Source organism: Oncorhynchus keta, chromosome 17 (genome assembly GCF_023373465.1).
Source record: "Oncorhynchus keta strain PuntledgeMale-10-30-2019 chromosome 17, Oket_V2, whole genome shotgun sequence".
NCBI classification, from domain to species: domain Eukaryota; kingdom Metazoa; phylum Chordata; class Actinopteri; order Salmoniformes; family Salmonidae; genus Oncorhynchus; species Oncorhynchus keta.
The window spans coordinates 23,102,831-23,111,355 of record NC_068437.1 but is presented as its reverse complement, the minus strand read 5'-3'; positions in this window follow the sequence as shown (position 1 = coordinate 23,111,355).

Genomic DNA, 8,525 nt, shown 5'->3' with positions numbered 1-8,525 from the left:
TGCTTTGTCACATTGTCTGTTATAATTATGTGGGAGTGGCAAAGGAGCAGTGAGTTTTAACAATATCAGCATAGTTTACTGTTTAATTGGATTACAAAGCCAGCTCTGATTTTGGCTTTCATTTTACAATAGGTCTTCTGTGTCTTGTTTTTCAGTCTGCTCATGGATGGAATTTTTCACTGAAATGGTGAAACTGCTATAATATCCTCAAGGATCATAGCCTTTCTTTTTTTTTTGCCTAAAATGACAAACCCAAATCTAACAGCCTGTAGCTCAGGACCTGAAGCAATGTTATGCATGTTCTTTATACCATTTGAAAGGAAACACTTTGAAGTTTGTGGAAATGTGAAATTAATGTAGGAGAATATAACACATTAGATCTGGTAAATGATTATACAAACAAAACCTTTATTTATTTTCTTCATCTTTGAAATAAAATACAAAGGACAGACTTTCAGATAGGAGTCTAGGTTTAATTTAGATTATGGCCACCAGATGGCAGCCGTGTGTATACAAAGTTTCAGACTGATCCAGTGAAGAATTACATTACACAATATTTTGTTTCAAGTCTGCCAGGAGTTTGCCAAAATATGCGGAATTGATACATTTGCAAGTGCATAACTATAGAGAACATACAAAAATGCTTTGGTAATAAAACATTCAAGTTTACACGCTCCCAGGAATGTCACTCATAATGGATAATTTGCTTATACACCGACTTTCACACATCTAGATGTCTGGGCCGGGTGGGTGTGGAGCCAGAGACAGCAGTGGGGTCAAACTGTAGACCCCAGTTCCTATATTTGAACATAAATATTTTATCAACCAAAACTATGCTACATTTTATCTCTGGGACCTTCAGGATGACAATTCAGAGGAAGATTACTGAACGTAAGTACATTATTTACCTTCCGAGGTGAATGTATCAAACCAGTTGCTGTGATAAAAGTTTTTATTGTGCACTCTTGTCAAACAATAGCATGGTATTTTTTAACTGTAATAGCTACTGTTAATTGGACACTGCAGACACTGTTAGATTAACAAGAATTTAAACTTTCTGCCTATAAAATACATGTTTGTCCTGGAAAGTTGGCTGTTGTATGCAACAACATTCTAGTCACATTGGCATATGTCAGCAACAACCGTCCTGTTTAGGGACACCCATCCTGTAGAGCAGGGGTGTCAAAGTCAAATGGACGGAGGGCCAAATAAAAAATTTAGCTACAAGCCGAGGGCCGGACTGTTCGAATGTTCATTGAAAAATTTTTAAATGACGCATATAGTCTAGTGAACCTAATTGAACCTACTGAAAACCTAACAAATATATTCCAATATGATCAGATAAATAAAGCAATATTTTCTTATGGCTCTGTCAGTAATCTTTAATTTTCAACAGACACAAAAGACAAATTTCCTTTATATAAAAATCCCCATAACATGAACATTAAATGAAAGAAACCGGTATTCAAGGCACCATCAGTAGCCTATATTTTCTATTTTAGCAAAAGTGGGCTAAATTTACTTCACAGAAAAAAACAATAATAGCAATTTTCTATCATCCACTCAACTGAAATATTTCTAAAATATAATTGGATTGAAATACAATAAAATAAAGTGCAAAAATCTATTAATCAAAAACAACACTTTGTTTAAGGAGAAGTAACATGCAGTGAAAACAAATATTAAACTTTAACTTTTAAACTTGAACTGAGTAAAAACTCTAAATATGTGATTGCACAGTAATGTTCACTTGTTTGAGGTTGAGGGTGATACTTGGTGGTGTCCCATCTTTTCCACAAGTTCATCAATGTTCGGGGTAAGGCTCTGAGCTGAGGAAATCCTCAGAATTGAGTGGAGGTGTTCAGCAGTAAGTCGACTTCTGTGTGATGTTTTGTTCAAGTTCATCAAAGAAAACAGTTGTTCACACAGGTATGTGCTGCCAAACATAGACAACGTTTGAGCAGCCTGGATGCGCAGCTGGGGCATTGTGTCGGGAGGAAACGGGCGAACTCCGCAGCACCCACTGCCGCATATTTTGCCCTCAGTGCATCATTGCATTGGAGGTCAATCAACTCCATTTGGAGGTTTGGTGGTGAGCTTTCCACGTCAACAGCAAATGGGTTACCGAGCAGTTCCAACCTGCTTTTTGTGCTTCAAAGTCAGCAAATCGGCGTCGAAAGTCAGCGGCAAGCATACCTATTTTATCAGCCAACTGTGCGCTCGGGAACGCACTGGTAGAGAGCTTCTCTTTCATGGTCTGGCAGCTGGGAAAGTGGCTCAAATTTTCTTTCCGCATCTGCGTCTCCCACAGAGTCAGTTTGGTTTTAAATGCCTTCACTGTACTGTACATATCAGAGATGACACGATCCCGACCCTGCAGCTGCAAGTTCATTGCATTCAGATGACTCGTAATGTCACACAGAAAAGCCATTTCACACAGAAACATTTCGTCTCGGAGTTGTGTTGTGTCTTTCCCTTTGCTGTCCAAGAACAGACAAATCTCCTCACGAAGCTCGAAACATCTTTGAAGCACCTTTCCCTGGCTTAGCCATCGCACCTCTGTGTGATAAGGCAAATCACCATGCTCCGTTTCTAACTCCGTCAGAAATGCCTTGAACTGGCGGTGATTTAAACCTTTGGCTCTGATAAAGTTAACTGTGCGCGTGATGATGCTCATTACATGCTCCATTTTCAAGGCTTTACCGCACAACGCTTCCTGGTGTATGATACAATGATAAGCTGTCAGCTCACCTGTCGCGTTTTCCTCTTGCATCTTTTCCCGTATCTTCGCCACCAGTCCGCTCCTGTGTCCACACATCGCAGGTGCTCCGTCGGTTGTCAAACCCACGAGTTTTTCCCAAGGCAGCTCCATCTCATTTACACATCTTGACACCTCTTCATACAAATCATGCCCCGTAGTTGTGCCATGCATAGGACGTAAAGCCAAAAACTCCTCTGTCACGCTTAGGCTGGAGTCCACTCCGCGGATGAAAATTGACAACTGGGCAATGTCAGAAATGTCGGTGCTCTCATCCACAGCCAAGGAATATGCAATGAAATCTTTTCCCTTTTTCACAAGCTGCTCTTTTAGATTGATGGACAACTGGTCTACTCTCTCGGCAATGGTGTTTCTGCTCAGACTCACATTTAAAAAGAGTTGCCTTTTTTCTGGGCAAACTTCGTCACAAACTTTAATCATGCAGTTTTTGATGAAATCCCCTCCGTAAATGGCCGGGCTGATTTAGCGATCTCTTCTGCCAAAATAAAACTGGCCTTGACAGCAGCCTGGCCTTGTGATTTGGCTTTTTTGAACAGAGCCTGTCGAGATTTGAGGCCTCGTTTTAATTCCTCTGCCTTTTGTAGCCTTTGTTCCATGTCCATATTCTTGTTTTTGTCCGCGTGTTTCGTTTCATAATGTCGTCTCAGATTATACTCTTTCAGTACCGCCACACTTTCTCCACACAGAAGACACACAGGTTTTCCAGCTACCTCCGTGAACAAATACTCCGACTCCCACCTTGTTTGAAACCCCGGTTCTCAGTGTCCACCTTCCGTTTTGCCATTTTTGATGGGTATCTGAAAGTTAATTTTACTGTGATGCTGACAACTGCTGTGCCAATAAATATTGAAATGAAGCAGCCTACTGCTCGGTGCGTCACCGTTGCATTGTGGGAAATGTAGTATTGGTGCGTGTAAAAGATCTGCGGGCTGCCGGCTTGCTGCGGTCTGCGGGCCGGTTCTAATAATAAATCAAGATCATCCCAGGGGCCGTAAAAAACCTTCTCGCGGGCCGGATGTGGCCCGCGGGCCTTGACTCTGACATATGTGCTGTAGAGGATGAGGCTTGGCCAATCATACATGCAGATGTGGATTGTAAGATACATCTATTATGTATGAATGAACCATATCTATGTCCCTTCCTTTGAGATTATTTGCACTCTGGGATATTGAATGCCAAAGAAAACAGAAGGAAACTGGTTCTGCGAGACAATCTGTTCTATTGGCTCTTTAACTGCTAGTTAGTTTTTTTTTGCATTGTTTGGAACTTATTTTCTACATAATGTTTCTGCTACCGTCTCTTATAACCGAAAAGAGCTTCTGGACATCAGAACAGCAATTACTCACCTCGAATGGGATAAATAATTTTTCTTTAATGAGTCGGATGGGAAGGATATACTCCAAACATCCAAACAGGCCCTCATCCCCGTCATTAGCTGGTGAAAGAAACAGATTTTGCGGAAAGAGATTGGGGTGCCTTGTGAGCCATCAGTACTGTTAGCTAGCGTTAAATTGCTGGAAAATAAATGGAACAAACTGAAAGCATGTATATCCTACCAACGGGACATTAGTAACTGTAATACCTTATGTTTCACCAAGTCGTGGCTGAACTACGACATTAATAACATACAGCCGGCGGGTTATACACTATCGGCGGGTTGTCCACTATCGGCAGGATAGAACAGTAGTCTCTGGTAAGACACCGGACGGGGGCCTATGTATTTTTGTAAACAGCTGGTGCACGATATCTAAGAGAGTCTAGAGGTTTTGTTCGCCTGAGGTAGAGTATCTAATGATAAGCTGTAGACCACACTATCTACCTAGTGAGTTCATCTGTATTTTTCATAGCTGTCTACATACCACCATAGAACGATGCTGGCACTAAAACCGCACTCAAAAACGCTACCGTTCAAAAGTTTGGGGTCACTTAGAAATGTCCTTGTTTTCCATGAAAACATACATGAAATGAGTTGTAAAATTAATATAAAATATAGTCAAGATGTTAACAAGGTTATATATAATGGGTTTTAATTTAAATAAGCCATGTTTGAAGGACATACTTTTGTCAAATAATCCTCCATTTGCAGCAATTACGGCCTTGCAAACCTTTGGCATTCTAGTTGTCAATTTGTTGAGGTAATCTGAAGAGATTTCACCCCATGCTTCCTGAAGCACCTCCCAGAAATTGGATTGGCTTGATGGGCACTTCTTACGTACCATACGGTCAAGCTGCTCCCACAACAGCTCAATAGGTTTGAGATCCGGTGACTGTGTTGGCCACTCCATTATAGACAGAATACCAGCTGACTACTTCTTCTCTAAACAGTTCTTGCATAGTTTGGAGTTGTGCTTTGGGTCATTGTCCTGTTGTAGGAGGAAATTGGCTCCAATTAAGCTCCATCCACAGGGTATGGCAATGAGTTGCAAAATGAAGTGATAGCCTTCGTTCTTCAAGATCCCTTTTACCCTGTACAAATCTCCCACTTTACCAACACCAAAGCACCCCCAGACCATCACATTGCCTCCACCATGCTTGACACATGGCGTAAAGCACTCTTCCAGCATCTTTTCATTTTTTCTCCGTCTCACATATGTTCTTTGTGATCCGAACACCTCAAACTTCGATTCGTCTGTCCATAACACTTTTTTTTCCTCTTTCCATTGTCTGTGTTATTTTGCCCATCTTAGTCTTTTATTTTTATTGGCCAGTCTGAGATATGGCTTTTTCTTTGCAACTCTGCCTAGAAGGCCAGCATCCCTGAGTCGCCTCTTCACTGTTGACATTGAGACTGATGTTTTGCGGGTACTATTTAATTTAATGAAGCTGCCAGTTGAGGACTTGTGAGGCATCTGTTTCTCAAACTAAACACTCTAATGTACTTGTCCTCTTGCTCAGTTGTGCACCGGGGCCTCCCACTCCTCTTTCTATTCTGGTTAGGGCCAGTTTGCGCTTTTCTGTGAAGGGAGTTGTACACAGCGTTGTACACAACATTGTCTTGGTAATTTCTCGCATGGAATAGCCTTCATTTCTCAGAACAAGAATAGACTGAGTTTCAGAAGAAAGATCTTTGTTTATAGCCATTTTGAGCCTGTAAACGAACCCACAAATGCTGATGCTAATCTAAAGAAGGCCAGTTTTATTGCTTCTTTAATCAGTATAACAGTTTTCAGCTGTGCTAACATAATTGCAAAAGGGTTTTTTAACCATTAATTAGCCTTTTAAAATGATAAACTTGGATTAGCTAACACAACGTGCCATTGGAACACTGGAGTGATGGTTGCTGATAATGGGCCTGTACGCCTATGTAGATATTACATTAAAAATCACCCATTTCCAGCTACAATAATCTTTTACAACATTAACAATGTCTACACTGTGTTTCAATTTTAGTTTTCATTGATAAGCAATTTTGGTGCATTACTAATCGGTAGTAAGACAAATTAGTCAATGTTGTGACGGTATTTGGACATTTAACCTGTATCTTGATCATTCAAGTTAAGACAACTGATATTGAAATGTATTTAGCAGAGGGTTATTTTGAGTCACTGCCTCTTCCTCTACTTTTAATTTTCAACGTGTCATTCAACAGCAGAACATAATACCATTGTGCCATTCTCGAGGTTGGTGTTGTGCCATTCTTGAGGTTGGTGAGATTGCTGGGAATATAGGTAGTTAGGCATAGTGCAGAGAGATGTTTGTAAACTAAATGTGGTATCTTTCAGTGAGGTTGTTTGTGCATATTTGTGTGATCAGTGTTGCACCCCAGTGTATGTTTGTTATTATGGCTTGAAGAGGTGCTTATTCTTTGGAATGTGTTTGTCATTCACCACAGTTTGACTCAAGACTTAACCAGTTGCCATGTTAATGTAGCTTCTCAAAATGATGGTGAAACATCCTTTCTGCTGGCCAGAGATAGACATCTCAATTAAAGACCTATTTTCAAATTGCATGCATATTTACATATAAATGTCTACTTAGTAATCTGTCTGACATTTATTTACTTCAATGAAATAGTTTTCTAAAGTAACTTCAGTAAATTCCATTGACCTCTTTACTGCATCTGTTTTATGCAAACGTCTTGGTGTTGTAACTGCAAGCAGGAATTAAAATATTGAGCACCGGGGTCGTTCACCCCGCCCCTTGTTTGAGTAAGAATGCTGAGGATGTATATTCTTCATTGGAGAGTCATTGGTCTCCATCTTCTGGGATTTCCCCCCTGATGTCACTCTGTCTGGACTAGCAGATGGTGTTGTTATGATTGAGGTTTGGTTTGAGATTTTGGGGTCTGCACTGCACATGGAATGCCCCTTCTCAAAATGTCTCCAGTGTCTATCTGGCTCTAGGCCAGCCTGAAATCTGAAATGACAGTTCATCTCGATGGCCCACAGCTGGGGTTCTTAAAGTGGGGTCTGTGGATGAGGTACAGCAGCTAGTCCGGAGCCAGATCTAAAACATATATTTTTTTAATGAATATTACTAACTGATTAAACACATTTTGGCCGAGGGATCAATGGAATAAGTTTAGAAGTTGTAATACAATATTATTAAACAGAAGCAAATGGAACAAAATGGGGATAAACATACCTGGATTTGTCCAATAGAAGCTCTCGTTTGCAAGTGTTGGACTTATGATTACACCCTAGATCAGTTTGATGCAGGCAAGGCAGTATTTAAAGCGACAACAACAAAACATCTCTGCCCCATGACAAAATGTGTAGAATTGCAGGAAAATTGCTTGAAAACTGCTAAATGTTCTCTCAGATGCCAAGAGATGGGCCTTCCCAGGGCCTGAGAGTTGTTTAGTTCGGCCATGCACTGTCAGTCATAGTAGAACTTCTTGTATGCTATTTTTTAATAAATCTCACTGGAGTTTTTCCTGATTGAGGGGGTCCCTGATGAATTTACTATCACAAAAGGGGTCCCCGGCCCCAAAAACGTTTGAGAACCCCAGGTGTAAAGGAGCTTCCTCTGCAATGATCCTGATTTTGAAACATAGAAATAAACAATATTGTATCAGAGGTGTTTGCTTTCACCAGTAAACTTTTTTCACATACAGCATCTGAAGGGAAGGAAACAGGGGAGAGGATTCCACTTTGACTGTTGGCTACCTACCCCTTATAGTGTAATTAGGTTTAGGCAATTCTAATCAGACCTAGTCTTTGATTTTACAGCTGACTAATGGATGATGATAAGTTAACCACTTGGGTCAGCTGGCAAATGAATGTCCTCCATAATATTGTAATTTTCTCAAACTCCAGCAGCCCCATTTCCGCTTCAGACATTTTTACCAAAACCATTAACAAATCCTGTAGCCATTGCAGTATTATTTTCCAGTCTCATTCATGCTACACCTCAGTACCGCAGGATAAAGCCCAAATAAATCCATGATGATCCACGTGGGCGTTTGTGGTGGGACAGTTTGGTACCCTAGCTGTCCTGAGTAGGCATATGTTGGTCACTCGAGCAGTCAGTCTATTTGTTCACAATGAACTCTGTGCCCTAGAAGATAGGTGACATTAATGTCATGAAATTGTGTGATTGTGAATAAATGGCCTTACATGGCCGCGTGGCTGTTGAACACATGGAGTACGTTTTAAGGAGCTGAATGTGGAGTATGGTGCGATATCTGTGCCAACAAATTGTATTTGAATTTTATAATTTATAATTTGTATTAGGATACTGAATTAGAATGTAATATTTAGGGCAGTCTAGTCGGGGATGAGATTATTATTTGGGAGAGTTATGG